Source organism: Amblyomma mixtum, chromosome 7 (genome assembly GCF_055824585.1).
Source record: "Amblyomma mixtum isolate Tamu chromosome 7, ASM5582458v1, whole genome shotgun sequence".
NCBI classification, from domain to species: domain Eukaryota; kingdom Metazoa; phylum Arthropoda; class Arachnida; order Ixodida; family Ixodidae; genus Amblyomma; species Amblyomma mixtum.
The window spans coordinates 129,712,412-129,729,399 of NC_143018.1; the positions used below are offsets into that span (position 1 = coordinate 129,712,412).

A 16,988-nucleotide genomic window follows, 5' to 3' on the forward strand; every position below is an offset into this window, starting at 1 on the left:
TCAAAGAAGCATCGACTCGATGCTTTAGAATATAATGCGGCTATCAACAATCAAAAACGGATTGTGCAAAAATAAATACCGAATGTGGAAACACGGCGTCCATTAGCGTGCATGATAGGGCTTTAGGCGTACGACGATGCTTTAGGCGATGCTTGGCAATCGGCGTTTGTTGGACTTTCGACGATGACGATAAGCACTCGCTGTAGCTTCGAAGGAGATTGCGGATCTGGTCTTGTCTGTTCCGGGGCAGGGCTGGATTTATGTCGAAAGTGGGCGAGTTCTCTTGGTCAGGCGAATCTGCGGATCGGTCGGAGAGGGCGAAGAAGTCTCGTACGTCGGATATTTTGTCGAGGAAAGCAATCCTCGTTCCTTTGTTAATGTGCCGGTATTCTTCGTTAAAGTTAGTCAGCAGTACTTCGGCTTGGCCTTTGCGGAAATGTACGATGCCTCTTGCGATGCCGATTCCTCGGTCGAGAAGCAACTGCATGTTCCTCTCGATAATGTCTTCAGTGTCACTCGCTTCCGTGGCGCCTACAGTGACGATGACGCTTGAGCGGGGTGGGACACTCACTTGTTCCTCCGGGACACTAAGCGCAACGTGATGTTCCGGAGTTCTCGTCGACGGGATGGCCTCGTCCGTGGAAAGTCTGATCATCTTGGATCGCAGGTCGATGATCGCTTGATGCTCATTAAGGAAATCCATGCCCAAGATCACTTCGCGGGAACATTGCCCTAGCACTACGAAGGTCGCGGGATAGTATGTCCCTTGAGAGTCACTCGCGCTGTACATCGTCCTGATGGCGTAATGAGGTGGCCCCCTGCGGTGCGAATTTGTGGGCCGTCCCAAGCGGTCGTTACTTTCCTCAGTTCCGGAGCGAATGGTCCGCTCATCACCGAATAATCGGCTCCTGTGTCGACTAGAGCGGTGACTTTCCGGCCGTCGATAACCACTTCTAAGTCGGATGTCCTGGCTCTAGCGTTGCGCGTCGTCTTCGGCGTCGGGTCACGGCTTCGTCGGGTATGTGAATTGTGGGTGGGGCGTGTGATCGAAGCTTTTTCTGATGACGGCGTCGTTTTGAAAGTGGTTCGAGTTGTGGTGCAGGTTGTCGTTGTATGCGACGTCTTCATACAGTGTGGTCACTGGAGGATCTTCGTCGTTTCCTCGGCAAGCAACCTGACCTCCTGAGGTTGCTTTGGTTAGTTTCCCCTACGTGGGCTAAGGGACCTTCCTCGGACAGCAGCGGCGTAGGTGCGGCCCGGTGATGCAAAACATGCGGTGGACGGCGACGGCGAGCGGCAAAAACGGCTTGTCGACGCGTACTCCCCTCTGTGCAGGTAGTCGTCGATTTCCCGTCGTCGCTGGCCGGGGAATGGTCGTGGGGCGTCGATGGCGAAACCACACAGGCCGATGCGTCTGTACGGGCAGTGGCGAAGTACATGACCGGCTTCGCCGCAATGGAAGCACAGCGGGCGGTTGTTGGAAGTCCTCCAGGCGTCGCACTTCCTGGGGCTTGGGCGTCGGTCGTAGGCTGGGCGGACGGGGGCAGGGGGACGGCGTTCGGGAACAGCTGGTTCACGTCGAAGAGGCGGAATGCGGCTCTCGCGTTGGGGCTGAGGACTGCGCAGTGCAGCAGCGTAGGTTAAGGCTGGAGGTTCAGCTGGAGGCGAAGATGACGGAGTGCCAAGCACATGCTTCATATCTTCGCGTACAATTTGCTCAAGGGTCGCTACTTGAGGCTCGTTGGAAGATGGTAGCAGGCAACGCAGCTCTTCTCGTAGAATTTCGCGGATAACATACCGCAGGTTGCCCCCGAATGCTGTGCCATCCGAGAAAGCAGTCGAGGTCACTAGGGGCTGTCGAGGAAAATGACGCGCTCGTGCTTCCAAGGTTCTCTCTACGGCGGCTGCTTCACTGGTGAATTCCGCGACCGTGATCAGTGGATTGTGGGTGAGACCGCCGAAAAGTGCCTCTTGAGCACCACGAATCAGAAGCTCCACTTTCTTATCTTCTGTCATGTCAGGGTCGACTCTTCGAAAAAGGCGTTTCATACCTTCTATGTATGCGGTCACGGACTCGTTCGGGTGCTGAATGCGTGACTGCAGAAGCAGCTGAGCTCTTTCTTTCCTGATGATGCTCGCGAAGGCCTTCAGGAACTCCCGTTTGAATAATTCCCACGTCGGTAGAGAAACTTCGTGGTTTTCGTACCATAATCTCGCTGGTCCTTCCAAGGCGAAGAATACATGGCTCATTTTAGTCTGGACCTCCCAAATGTTGAACATGGCGACACACTCAAACTTTCCCAGCCATTCCTCGGGATCCTCGCCGGGTGAAGCGTGGAACGTGGGCGGCAGTCGGGGCTGGTGTAAAATAACGGGGGCTGGTGTCGTAGGCATGGCTGAAGTCAAAATTGATGGGTCCTTTTTCGCTCGTTTGTGGTCCGGTAGCAGTCCCAAATCTGGTGGACACCTCTGGAGAAGACGGCTGCTTCGCCCTTTGCCTTCGGGGGGGACGGCGCCGGTGGCTTTCGCGTGATCTTCTTCCAGACGGCTCGGGCTGCTCTGAAGGCTCCCAGGCGGTGAGGGCGACAGCGGCATCCGTTAGCACCTCCACCAGATGTCACGTAGTGGTGACTGCAGTACGGCGAACAGGAAAACAGCGAGAACGTCTTCGAAACGAAACAGAATCCCCGCCGCTGTCGGTCGTGCTCTTTTTGAAGCTGATAGCGAACCTTCGAGATAAAGCGTGGAAGGTTCTAGAACTTTCTGGCACAAAGTAGAATTGGTTCCGCGTGGATGCGATCAATCGAGATAATTCTAGGCGCGTCTTGCGTCACAAAAGGAAGCGATAAAGCGGCGTGCCGGCAGCCTTGATGCATGAACAAATAAACATAACAAACAAATGCTACAAAGATTCGCGGCATTATGGTACTAAGAATTTGGCTGAGACATGGAATGGATATTGTTTTTTTCTGCCCAGTTACAAACTTTCTCGCCTGTGCTAACATATTACTGAAATGTAAATAATGAAACATGCCAGTATTGCACAACATGCTGTAAGACTTACGAAATACACCCCTGCAAGGCTACCACATGCCTCTTACATGCGGTAATGTTTATATCTACCAAACTATCTAGACTGTAAAATGAGACACTAAGACTCTGACATCTGGAGATGTGTACCTCCCAGCAATTAGAGTGATTTTATATGCTCCTTATTGAAGGCGTTTCAATTGCTAGGTGCGGAAGGACCAGATATGAAGGTGAAAAACTAGACACAAACTCTTTAAGCAACATCAAAATGAGCAATGTGGCTTGGCTTTTCTTCCGTCCAAAATGTTTTATTTTCCCTGTTCTGTGTTCACGTAACTGCTTACATGTGCTCATTTTGGCTTGCTGGGAGGTGCTTTTCTTTGTTAAACTAGTTTTAACTCAGGCCTCAGTCCTCTGCACCTTCTTAATTTTTTGCTAGTGTTCACCTTAAGTCACGTGCAAGCTCACGCAGATCTCTGCTTTTCTCCGTTTCCAACTGTCACATCTTCTCTGCCTTCGTCCTGTCCATCACTGCATCCGACGCCTTCAAGTATGCTGTGTATAATCATCCTAACTAAACTGCCTATTGCATATGTATTTTTGTTAGTCACCCACTCCTCTCTCTGGTGCCGATAGGCCCTGAGAGTAAATAAATGAATTGTAGTCTAAGCTAAGTCTCAGCAAGCATGCATTATGTTCAGTTTATTTTGCCATGTTGACCAGTATAAAGTGGAGGGAAAAAAGCTGCTAAGTCGAGCTTCACATGCCTCTCGTCCCTACACTGGAAAGCAGCAGTCAAGGCATACGTAACCATTGACGACAACAGAACATGCCATGTGTGAAGTAAGTCAGTAATATTCCTCGCATTTATCACAAGGCATACCCTCTGTTCAGTAATTTATTACCCCCTTAGACATTCTGCAAGGAGTGTATACAATGATGTGTCCCCACAATGCAATGAGAATCATTAACCCTGTGCCAATACACCAGCAAAGAAATTTACGCCCAATAAATGCATGACTTCCATGCAACCGAGAGGCAAGAATGGGCCAACCTGGCACATATTTGGAAAATAAGCTCAAAATAATAAAGAGCGACATTTGAGCAGCTGCTCATTCCCCCCACGATGAAAGATGCGGCTGTAATATTTGCGACAGCTGAACTACGTGTGAAATTCAGATATAAATAACGCCAACGCATGCGGTTGGAAGCGAGGCGCCAGAGCACGGCCAAAGAGTAATCGTCTTCAGGTATCGACTGGTTCCACCTCCTGAGGGCCGCTGCTCGACGAATACCGCTCATGGCCAGGTTCACATCCAACAAGCTTGTAGTAAACATTAGACTGGTGTTTATCATGAGGCAGCAGCAGCTCATCAGTGCTATTCGCCAGTCCTTAATTTTTTAGCTTGATAAACGCAATCATCCACCGAAACGCGTGTCGACTGTTCCTTGCCAGATTCTTGCAGTCCCACGAGGGTGAGCAGCTTTTCCGCCGGCTTCGAGTCTCCTCTTTCGTGCAGGGCCACTGGCATTGTAACGCACGTTATGCATGGTCGTTTTACGATGCATCGATGCCGCATAGGACAGCAAGCGGTTCTACACTGGAATGCGGCTTACAGGCCGCACACGCACACACATAGTAACGACAATACAACGTGCAGAACACACGCAGCGAACACGGCAGAACAAAAACCATTGCAAAGCACCTGTTCACTCAACACCACACATACTCCGAGCATGGTTCCGACTGCGGGCTTGGCGAGCGCTTCGAATGGACGGACGGACGGACGGACGGACGGACGGACGGACGGACGGACTGATTGACTGATTGACGGGACGGACGGACGGACGGATGGATGGATGGACGGATGGATGGACGGATGGATGGATGGATGGACGGATGGATGGATGGATGGATGGATGGACGGACGGACGGACGGACGGACGGACGGACGGACGGACGGACGGACGGAACTTCTGTCCTTAAGCACTGAACCGCATTGCCGAAAGTAAGTCCCGACACCATTATTCCTTTCCAAATACCTCTTAGTACTTCATATATTGTACCCCCATAATGCCCTATGTTTCGTTATCCAGTCGTCTCTTCGTCCTTTTGCCCTAAGAGCCTGTTCATGCTTTTCCGTGTATATCTGCTCTTCGTTTAGCCATATCCCGAGGTATTTGTATTCGGCCACTTTGGCTGTTTCGTGGCCTTCTATTGTAAGCACCTGATCAGTTGTATCGTTAAAAATAATCACACCTGATTTAGTTGCGCTAAAACTGAGTCCTAGAGAGTCTCCTTCGTCTGCACAGCAATTAACCAAAGTTGTAAATCTTCCTGGCTATCTGCTAACAGTACAATATCGTCCGAATACATTAAACCCGGGAGTCGCTGCTCAACTACATTTCCGCCAAATCTGTACGACGGATTATAACCTAAATCACTTTCTTCTAGCCTTCTTTCCATATTTATCACGTAAAGCATGAACAGCAGCGGTGATAGAGGACAACCTTGCTTTAATCCTTCGTGCACCCGTACAGTTGTGGTACTTTTTTTCCCTTCCCATGCAATTTCAACTTCGTTATCTCGGTAGATTTCCGGTAGAAAATCAATTACCTCATGACCGATACCTAAATCATTCAATATGCTCCACAGGAGTTCCCTGTCCACGTTATCGTGTGCACCGCTTATGTCCAGAAAGGCTAAAAACAGAGGTCTGTTTTCCGCCTTAGCTATTTCTATGCATTGGGTAAGCACGAACAGGCTATCATCTAAGCGATTACCCCTTCCAAACCCATTCCGAAGTTCTCTGAGTATCCGATTACCTTCTACCCATTACTGTATTTTTAATTTCACCACCTGCATTGCTAGCCTCTACATTACAGACGTTATCGTAATCGGACGGAAGGATTTTATGTTCATCTTATCTCCTTTCTCTTTATAAATCAAATTCATTTTACTCTGTGTCCAACTGTGCAAAATTTGCTGACTTGTTATGACTGTCTCCAATGCTTTTATCAGCGCTTCCTTGCTTCTTGGGACAAGTTCATTAATCAGCTTAATTGGAATTTCGTCTATCCCTGCGGATGTGGTTTTAGGGATATTCGCTTCCGCCTTTTCCCAGTTAAGACTAGTCAGTTCTAGGCTGTTCTTTATTGTGCAGTCTTGTGTTGCCGCCTCACTTGGGGAGATTACCCATTGTCGTTGCTAAAAGACGAAGCTATAAATGACGTAGTGTAGTTCACAGCATCGTCTCCTTCTAAACATTTTCCCTCAGCATCTATAATCTGTTCCTGCGTTCTTTGATTTCTTTTCCCAACCAGCTTATATGGCTCCAGAATTTTTTTGCCCCCCCCCCCCCCCCCCTTTATTTGCCTCGCGAACTTCAGCCAGCCATTTATCAGAGGACTGCTTCATTTTAGCCTGGACTAGGACCTGAACTTGGTGTTTCTTTTGTCGGTAAGATTCGCATTTTTCGCCTATTTTCTCTTCAGATAACCGCGCCTTCTTTGCTTCTCTGTGTTCCCTTGAAGCCACCCGCCGCTGTTTGATGGCCTCCTTAATTTCCATATTCCACCAGCTTCGTGGCTTCCTCTTTTTTCTCCAGCAGTTTACTCCTTTCATTTGTTTCATTTTTGTAGCGATGAGCAGTTCTAACTGATTATAATCCCACTTTTCCATGGGGCGTTTCTCGATTACTTCTATATCGGCTGATATTAGCGCTATTGGTTCACCGTTTAATTTTGCATTCTCTTTTTCACTTCGCTGCATTTCTCTTTTGACTAGGGCTCCCAACTGTAGACTAATACATTTATGATCACTTCCTAGGCTGTACTTCCACTCTTCGTCTATTTCCATTATTGCGAGCTTGCTATAGATGCCCTGCGACATTAGACAGTAGTCAATGATTGTTTCCTTGTTACGGGATTCCCACGTGATTTGTCCGTCACATTTAGTTTCTCTATTGACAATAACTAGGTTGTGCCGCTCACACAAGTCTAGCATTAACTTCCCGTTACAATCTGTGTATCCATCCAGATCCTCGATTTGGCCGTTCATGTCTCCAAGCAAAATAATATCGACACCGTCTAAAATCTGCTTTATATCGTCATTGAGGCACTTAACTAGAGCCTTGTTTTCTTGCCTGCATTTGTCCCCGGTCCCTAAATAAACTACCTCTAGCCATGTCCTTTTGCCAGCAATTGTACCTGATACCCAGACATGTTCTTTGCAAGTTGATTTTATTCTTTGCCAATTTGTTCCTTGATGTATCAGCATACCTCCTCCTCCTCCCTTCTTATCCGTTGTTGTTCTGTTGCATCCCTCCCGGACATAGCCATCGATTAAAGGTGAATCTTCTAGATCTCTCAGATGTGTCTCGCATAGAGCGTACACACCTACTGCTTCGTCCTTTAACTGCTGTTCTATTTCTAGCCATTTCGCTCTCTTTCTACCCCCTTGCATGTTTATGTAACTGATCCTGGCGTTAAATTTCTTTTTCGTAGTTTTCTTTCTGGGCCTCCTAGAGGCCATTTTGTTGGGCTCAGCCGCCATTGTTACATTTACTACATCGCTTTTACCTGCCCCTACGCCCTTAGCCACCGTGGACCCCCTAAAAAAAGCTACCGCTCGGCCTCCCAGGCGCCAGCCTATCTCTTCTCCTACCCTTCCACTGAAATGGTTGCCATCTCGTCCGAAGTCTCTGCCCAAACCTGCTCTGTGCACTTCCTTGTTTATGTCTAACACCTCAAAGCCTTTCTCGAGGCTTAACTGCCTTATCTCTCGATTAAGATTCACAACGTCGTTAGTAACCTCTACATTCCTTCCTTGTACCTCCGGCACTGCACACACCACGATCTGCGCTTGCTGTTCTATCTCTTATACCGTCAACTCCCTCAGCTAATCTTTTCCCTACTTGTCATGGCCAAGCGTCATCGCCAAGCTGCACTGCGCTCTGGTGGCAACAACGCTCATGAAACGAAAAGAAAATTTTAATATGTAAAACTATTGAAGTTGTCAGCTAAAATAGCTGAAGTAAAATAAATACATCTGATATGTTTTCAAGGTGGTCGCTTTTGCGGCGTCAGCGACGTGAGCATAGATGCGAATACGCGAATGGCGCTATAAATTTCCCGTGCAGCTCTGCTAGGCACCATACCTCTGCACAAGGCGTCGTGCTCGGCGTTTTGGGCGGCTGACTTGCCCGTATGAATTTTACTTCCTCCGTGCACACATGCTCTGTGAGGTGAGCGGTGGTCGGTGCGAACAGTTTGAAGTTTAATCGACTGAAAATTGCTCAAGGAAAGTCAGCGGCATTGCATTTTTAATGTTTCTGCGCATCGTGAGTGACTGGCGGCAGCCACACGGCGTCGTCTCCGGTTTGGTGAACTTGTGAGAAGGTGAGCAATCTGTTCTGAAATTTTGAAAGCGGTTTTTGTTTTTGTATTGTAACCCTGTGTCTCGTTGGGCATATTATGTTCTCGGTAACGTCAGTACAACGTGCATGCCCTTTCTGTCTCTATATGAAGTAACATTGGTCAATCAGCGTAAACATTTGGATTCAATTAAGCACAAACTGTCCATGTTGGTAGTGCGTGTCGAATGTCCTTTGAGATCATTCTGCGCTCGAGATGGTCTTCTGATAATTTGTTTATTACCAGGTATACTATAGAGCTTTGGAACCGTTCATCCCACTGCAACAGTGCTGAAAAGCTGTTTTGTGTTCGTGCATCTGTTGTCCTTAAACTTGAACTTTTCGGTAATCATTCGCGTGGTTCTTTTTGATCTGTACAACCGGCTACTGTTGCTAGGGACGCCTCGCAGCTGAGCCCCTGGGGACGCCCAGTGAGTCAGCTGTTTGTCCAGGTGCCAAGTTACCAAAGGTACCATTCCAGACTTTTTTTTCTGTTCATCAACCTCATATTCCTTGCAAAAGTTACAGTATGTGATTAGGCACTGAAAAAAATGGCAACATATAATATCCTTGTAAAAATTACAGTATGTAATTATGCACTGAGAAAATTGGTAACTTATACACATTTCAGGACAGTTCAGAGAAATGAAATGAAAATTGGCTTTTGAGGAAAGGAAATGGGGCAGTAACTGTCTCACTTCTGTTGGTGGACTCCTGAACCTAAGGGAAGGAATAAACGAGGGAGTCTAGAGAGAAATACACATGCAGCATCAGTATTCTCTCTGTGGACTTTTCGAGACATGGATTCATTCCTTCTAGGACAGTGGCAAGCACACAAATTTATTTTCCTCTGGTGCAAAGTAAACAGTGCAAACGTTATAAGACAAGTCTCCAGTCTGTTTCATTCTCACTGCATTTGCTCAAAGCATTATATGAAATGCTGTATTTCTTATACCCCGATTTCCTTTGCTTTGAGCAGTAGGTATTGACAATGAACATCAAGGCAACTCCACTCTCATTGCTTGTTGTGCGTTTAGGTTTCCACCATGATTTTCTGTTTCCTCAGTCCTCGCCTTAACATATTTTATTCTGCTGCTTAGCTGTGAACTATTGGCTAGGTTAGATGGTTCTCCTACTTCTATGTTCACTGTGAGGTTTGAGAGCTTCTTGCTTTGTTCTTTTTTTATAACCATCTTTGTCTTCTCGAGGCTGATTGGCACTCTGGAACAGAGACTACACGCATTGTTTATGTTTAGATGATGACATGATAGCCTAATACGTCGCATCACTGCGATTCGAGCCCCCTGTGTTCTTGCTTTGTTGTACTGGGAGAAAAAAAGTTTTATGGAAGTCGTACTTTTGACTAGACTAGTAGCAAAGGTTTACTGTTGCTTCGCAGTAAAGAGCTCCCACCTGTCGCGCACGAGCATTTACATGGCTGTTAAATACTACTATCAAGGACTTAGCCGCTGTAGCGTTACAAGTATGTTGTGTAGGATATCAGATCATGGTCATGCGCTGTCACTGAAGCCTGTTGTGTGTCAGTCACGCCACTATGCTGCTGTATTTCTGTCCAGTTTTACGTAAAAAATATTCTCTGTGATTATGCTAAGCGCACGGATTCGTGGGGAAGTAAATATTTTGTGTCGCTTCAAACGGATGATGCTTCAAAATGAACACATGCAAACGTACATCCTGCTAAAGCCTTGGCTTGTGTAACCCAAGTGTGACCAGAATACTATTATTGCAGGGAGTCTTGCACTCCAGCCTTTAAATTCCAAAGAATGACGAGAGGTTTCGTGAGCTACAGCTCTATTTCATTGCTTGCTCAGAGAAAGCATTTGTTGTAAGTAAGCAATAGTCGCTATTTTCTATTGTTCAAGTAGCAGCATCAGCATGCCTCATTATTTTTATCTTGAATGACTGAAGGCACTTCTAGAACATTGCCTTCTTTTTTCCTTGTTGCTTATTCAGCATGCAATAGTGTGTCTATAGATTGTCTTTTAGCATTACTTTGTGTTTTCCCAAGCAAATTTCAGGCGACCAAATTCAGAAGCACCTTATATTGAACTTACGTGCTCGGTCTTCATCCAGAATTATATGCCATGCTAAACATCAAAACAGCATCCTTCAGAGTGTGTTGAGAAGCTTGTCTCCAGACACTTGCCTTCAAGTAGTTCTTAGAGGTTTTACGTACCTGCTTGTGTTGGAAGTGACAGCCTTGACTAATAATTATATGCTTTAGGGACACGTCCTGCATTTACAGTTAGGCCGGAACGAAATATGAACATATGTGTGGCGTACTTTTCTACTTCGCAGCGAAATATACATTTAGAAAGGATTTATAAATGTGTACTTAGGCAGATCTCTTATCTTGAAACAGGAATCAGGCTAGTTGCAAACTCAAGCTGAAATCACGCAGGTGAAATATTTTGTCTTGTTCATAGGCGCTGTTTGCGTTCCATTCCAGCCTGATTGTGCACTATTGCCATAGCAGGTACCCCCTCTAAACGAGACATCTCTTGTGGCAAATCATGCACATATGTTTTATACACGCGCATGAAGAAATGTGAAGCTACAGACATTGCATGCTTGGTTATTAATAATGCTTTTTTTTTCTCATGTGCATAGAAATTATTCAGCTACATTGTGTGCTTTATTGTTACTACTTCTATTTTTCTGCTAATATTAAACTGCAGTCGAACCCGGATATATGTCGAACCCACATATTTCGCATTATTGGCTATATCAAAGACAAAGATTATCTTCTTGAAAATACTTTGTAAAAGTATTGGACAGTTCCGTAGTATATTGAATTCCAGTTTCGCTGGCCATTCGATATTTCGAACGCCACACTGGGCCCCTGGAAGGTGCGCTTTCCCCCCAAAGCAAATCGCATCTTCGGTCGCACAACGTTCAGCACGAAGGCGAGCGACGACGCTTGCAAGCCATGCCTCCTCAGGAAAGAGAGAAAACCGGTCAAACCGCTCATAAGTGAGGGCAGCGCCACCCTTACTGGTGAGGCAGATAAGAGAATTGGAAAGAGCCAGGCAGTATTAGCACCCGCAGCACCCCACGACTCTCTCCACTACCACTAACGGTGCACTTCCACTGAGTTTTCTCCCTCTCTCTCTCTCTCTTCCATTTCCTTTTTTTTCTTTGTCATTTCTTCGCTCACTCTACTACACCTTGACTCCACCGATGCCAGTCGACTCCATCGGCCAGTGAAAAGCTGTCGCATTTTTCTTGTGTTTGTCTTTGTTTTCAATGCGACAGTTGTAGCGTGCCTGACTGCTGTCATCTAGTGAGCTTACAGACATAAAAAAAGTGAAAGAATCTGGACTTCGCAACAAGGCTTGACGTTACCCGACGCATCGAGAATGCTGAAAAAGGGCTCCGTGGCACATGCAGTTGGCATTCAGCTGAGCACTCTAAGCACGCTGTTGAAAAACAAGCAGGACATCACGCTCAAAGTAGGTTAGCAAAGTCGCTTGGGAGCATGTCATATAGACCCTGCTGATTTCGACAAAGTTAAGGATGTATGATTCTCGAAGTCAAGGTGAAAAACAACCCCGTGGATGGCCCCATGTTATAGTGCCTAGAATATACTGGCTAGTGTGCGCAGCGCGCGCGTTTCGTACGGGAGGGCGAGGCCCCCGCCGCGATGCCTGCGCGGAGAGGCCGCAAGGGGCGCTGCCAGTCGGGAGGGTGCGCAAAAGCCGCCGAACTCTTGTCGTCTGCTGTCGCGCCGATACCGCAGCCTCGCGTGATTGCTCTCGTAAAATCAATATGTGACAAGCATCATCTCTTGGATTGTGAAGCTGTAAGACGCTAAACGTGAGCAAGAACGTCCTGAAATGTTGAAGACTAAGCGGTAGTGCAAAGAGAGGATGTGTATTGTTCCGTTGTGTCGAAGCGGTTATCGGTCTAACGAAGAAAAGGTGTCTTTGTTCACTGCACCGGCGGACCCAGCATGGCTTGCTGAATGGGAAAATAAGATCAAGAGGGCAGACAGAAGGCTGACACCGAAGGCTATCGTATGCGAAAAACATTTCCAGAACGAATGCATCGAAAGATCTTTTAAGATTACGGTGCGGCGTCGTGAACGAACTCGCCCGAGTGAAGCCACGCCTGAAGCTCGATGCTGTTCCTACAGTATTCGAAAATTATCCACCTCCTCTTGTGCCGAAAAAGACGGTGAAAAGGAAGGTGCGAAACATTTGCGACCAAGGACCGGCACCTAAACGGAAGCGAAATGTCTAGCTGGTGGATCCCGAGTTGTGCTCTGCAGTCGACTGTGATGATACGCGGGTTGACTCTCATTGCGTCGCTCGTGGAGGCGCATCAGATGAACTCCAGAACCTTTCCGATTCCGAGCAGACAGACATTGCTACAGGACCGATGTGTGATAGAGAAGCGATACTGCAGTGTCCGTGCCCAAGTAATGTTCGGCACCCGTTCGATGGAATTCTGATTCCGGTGACATGGATGAAGGTGCCTGCTGCGCCTAATGTCGCTTTAACTTATGCCTGTTGCGAGACCGAAGCTGGTGACTTTTCGAAACTATTCATCGAAAGAATGGTGACTTTTGGAAAACCTTTGCGTGAGCACAGTTTTGTAATTGCCACAATTTAATTCCGAGGAAGAGAAAAGGAAAAGCGCGTGCTTACAGCCCGCCATAAGGCAGAGACATTAATCAAAGAAATGGCTCTGCGTGGCCTCTGTAATGGATGTGGCATGATTCCTGTTGCAGGCAAGCACACTTCATACAGAAATATGTACTTTGCAGAGAAATGCTTGCTGACCACCGATGGTAAAGGAGAGTCATGCTTGCACTACAAATATTTACGGAAGCTCTCGCAGAACAACATGTGCAGAAGAAGAAGACGAAAGATCCTTGCAGTGACAAAAAAAATTCAAGAATTTTTCTCGTGCTTTGAGAAAGACAAAGAAAAGCCTGGCCAATGCTCAGCGTCATGTGGCTCAAATGAAGGAACAAAACAAAGCACTGAGCGAAGAAGCACTCGAGGCAAAAATACAGTCACCCCCGAAGAAGCAGCAGTTAGCCGTGAGAGCTTGTTTCCTGGCCGCAAGACGAAAGTCTCTATGATGCCATATGATGATGCCTGGATTGTGGAATGTTTGCTAATGAGGATGCGGAGCCCAAAGCTCTACGAGCACCCTCGGAAGCAGAACATTATGATTTTGCCTGGGCAAAAATGCTCGCAAAAATATCTGCAATGATTTAAGGGTGGCTTTGGTCTGAACACGAAGGTTTTTGAGACTAAGCGAAAAGACCAAAAGCATGGACACGTTCAGCCGTAATTGTAACAAGTTCTCTTTACTTGAAACTTTTAAAATTTATATATATTATAGGCTGCAATAGATTCATAATAGCGTAGTGTTTTATATGTTTCCGTACTAGTACAGACAAAAGCTGTAAGTTTGATATCCTGCCGGTGTGGCAAATATAAATTGTGCTACTCTATCACACTCAAAGTTACTTTGTGCAGGTGAAGCCTACACAGTGTCTGTCTGTTGCTGGCAATCTGCGACAGTGTCTGTCTGTTGCCACTGCAATTGAATACGCGCTTTTTCGTACTTTCTGTTGGCCAAAAAGCATTACCCCAACTCGCACTACCCCTTTGATTAAACACGCTGCATTCATTCTATTAAACCGAATTGTGTGTTTTGTGAAACGTGTTTTTTTTTTAGTTTGAATTCCATCAACCGTTCGCGTGTGCTTACATTTGGTTAGCGTTTGGTTTGGTTAGCCCTTTCCAACCCTCAGCGGCGCGACGCGTGCGAGAAACCGGCTCGCCCCGACGCGCGCGCTCACCCGACACCCTCTCGCACCACAGCGCCGCTATGCGGCCGCCGCGGCAGGTATCACCTCGGGTGCCACCGCGCCGCCCGCGCTCAGCACACTAGCCAGTATATTCTAGGCGCTATACCCATGTTAATGGAAAATGAAGAATTGTTTGCCATGGCTCTTGGTGAAGAACATTTTTGCGGTGGCACTGGGTAGCTGCAACAGTTTAAAAACCGCCACGGCATTGTGGGAAAAGCCATTTCAGGTGAAAGTGGGACTGCCAGCAGGCAGGAGATGCAGCAGTGGCTTTCATAGGAGTTGCTGATGATTGCTGCAAAGTTTTCACTTTACCGAAACTTTCAGTGCAAACAAGACTGGTCTCTTTTGGCAAATGGTGCCAAATAAGGCACTCGATCTCCGTGGGAGCTCATGTTCAGCCAGGAAAATGAGCGAAGTGCATGTGACGGTTCTACTTGCAGCCAACATGGATGGCCCGTGCAAGCTGCGTCCATTTGTTATTGGAAAGAGCATGTCACCGCGCTGTTTCAAGAATTGCAAGCAGCTTCCGATCTACTCCGTCTGTAATAGAAAGGCCTGGATGGCACGCCAACTTTTTGTTGAGTGGCGTCAGGCTTGGGACGCCGAGTTGGGCAGGTCGGGAGGCCAAGTATGCCTTCTGTTAGACAACTGCTCGGCCCATCAAATGACTTGCAAGCTGCAGAACATTGAACTCACGTTTCTCCTGCTGAACACCATAACGAGACTGCAGCCCATGGACCATGGCTTTCTAGGTAGGCCACAGAAGGCATCTTGTTCAGCGGCTCCTCCTACACTTCCGCGTGGGAACTGATCTCAAGATTGACCTGCTCGGCTCCATCCAGATGATTACCAGCACTTCGAACGACCTATACAGTCATGGTAGCCAACAGTTTCGGCAAGGCAGGCCTTGCACTGGCTGGAGACAAATGTCCTGAAGCTTTGTATGATGATGATGAATGCTTGTGGGAGACGTTTCGAGACTTGTCCCATTTTCCCTGCATTGTCCCGTCGGAACTTACTGTTGAGGACTTCATCAACGCTGACAGCAAAGTTCAGGCTGTATTTGACTTCGCTGATAAGGACGTGGGCGGGATAGCTGGCGCCCAAGAAGGTGATTCCATGGATGACGAGGACTACTGTGTTCCAGAAGAGATGCGCCTGTGCAGAACCACTGAACTGGCGTTAGCATTCAGCCTCATTCGGCGCTGTTCTCGCAAAATGAAAGGTACAGGGCTTTTGCACCTCCACAGAGTCGAAAAGATCGACAGTGACATTTTCAGCTTCATTATTAACAGGAAAAAGCAGTAGAAAATTAGAAACGTTTTTTTCCATGAAATAAAGTCATTCCACGTTGCGCGCCCGGACTTTGTGGCACATGACTCCTGTGATCGGTAAGCCACAATTTTTCATGATCTTGAGTGTGGTTTATGCCTCAATCTGTGTATTGAATTTTCGCTATAGCGAACTATTTTACGATCCCTTTAGACATCGGTATATCCGGGCTCGACTGTATTAGTCTCAGAGACCTGATGTTCAACTGAATGATCCTTCTGTGTCCCACTAGGAAGGCACAAGCATCCCTCCTAGGGCTAATTCACTGCCCTTCATCCCTGTTTTGGTTTCGCTCGGTCAGTTATTCTATTAATAATTATAGTCACTTTATAGCACAAGTATATATGAAAGTATATTTTGGGCTAAATGTGGTTAACAGGTTATCCACTCTGCACAGTGGTATGGTTGGTCTTGTACATCTTTACTTGGTGTCAACGCGCGATTGTTCATTCATCCACGTGAGGGTCGTCAAACTCGGCACACCCATCTTTACAACCTGGAACCAATCTTTGCGCGTACTAACAGGTTTAAGAACTCATTTTTTCCACGCACTGTCTCACAATGGAATGCACTCCCAATAGAAGTTTTTTCCGCGCATGATGTAAATGTTTTCGAAGAACGAGTACGAAAAGTTCTGGGTTGATGTCACTCTTCGCTTTTGCTGATTCATTTCTTTTTCTTTCTTTTTCTGTGTTTGCACTGCATGTTTGATGGCTTTGACTGCTTTGACCCGTTGATTGCTTATGATTGCTTGTGTTGCTTTTTTGTGATTGCTTGCTAATGGTGGCGCTGAATTGCGTTTACTTATGACCTGTATTGCCCTCCTGCTTGGTCTTCAATGACTGCAGTATGTTTTAAATAAAATAAAATAAAAAATAATAATGTTTCAAGTACCTGTATGCCTGTCTTCCTTCCTACTGGCTCTCTCTCTTTTCAGTCATTCCTCTTTCCTTTACACTGGCGATTGATCACAAGCCTGCTGTGGTAATGGCAGCTAGCACTAGGCCCCCTTTTTTCATTGAACCTGCACTGCTAATATTAACACTAATAGTTCTGTATCAGTAATTCTGTGATACTGCATTTTTTGTTATGCATAAATAGCTGGCTGATCCAATGGTAGCAGTGTTGAACATCACAATATATCATGCATATATATTGCATGCAATATATCAGTATATGAACTATTACACTACCCTCTATTCCTTACAGTTCGGCCGTTTGGCTGTAGATATTTTGTGCTTCTATTCTAGTTTTGTCCACTCAAACTAAAACTTTGCTTTCTGTGTTGCAGGTAGAATCTACAGTGAATGCCGCACTGTGTCTTGTAAGAAGGAGGCGGTGTTAATAGAGCCATGCACTTT

At 46.7% G+C, this 16,988-nt stretch overlaps 1 protein-coding gene and 1 pseudogene across 1 annotated transcript in view; one reads left to right on the top strand and one right to left on the bottom strand.

Moving 5' to 3' along the window:
• The window catches only part of LOC149337577 (uncharacterized), a 91,630-nt gene that overhangs the window by 19,253 nt on the left and 55,389 nt on the right, over positions 1–16,988 (bottom strand). The window lies entirely within an intron of this gene.
• On the top strand, positions 11,825–15,616 carry LOC149337578 (uncharacterized; annotated as a pseudogene).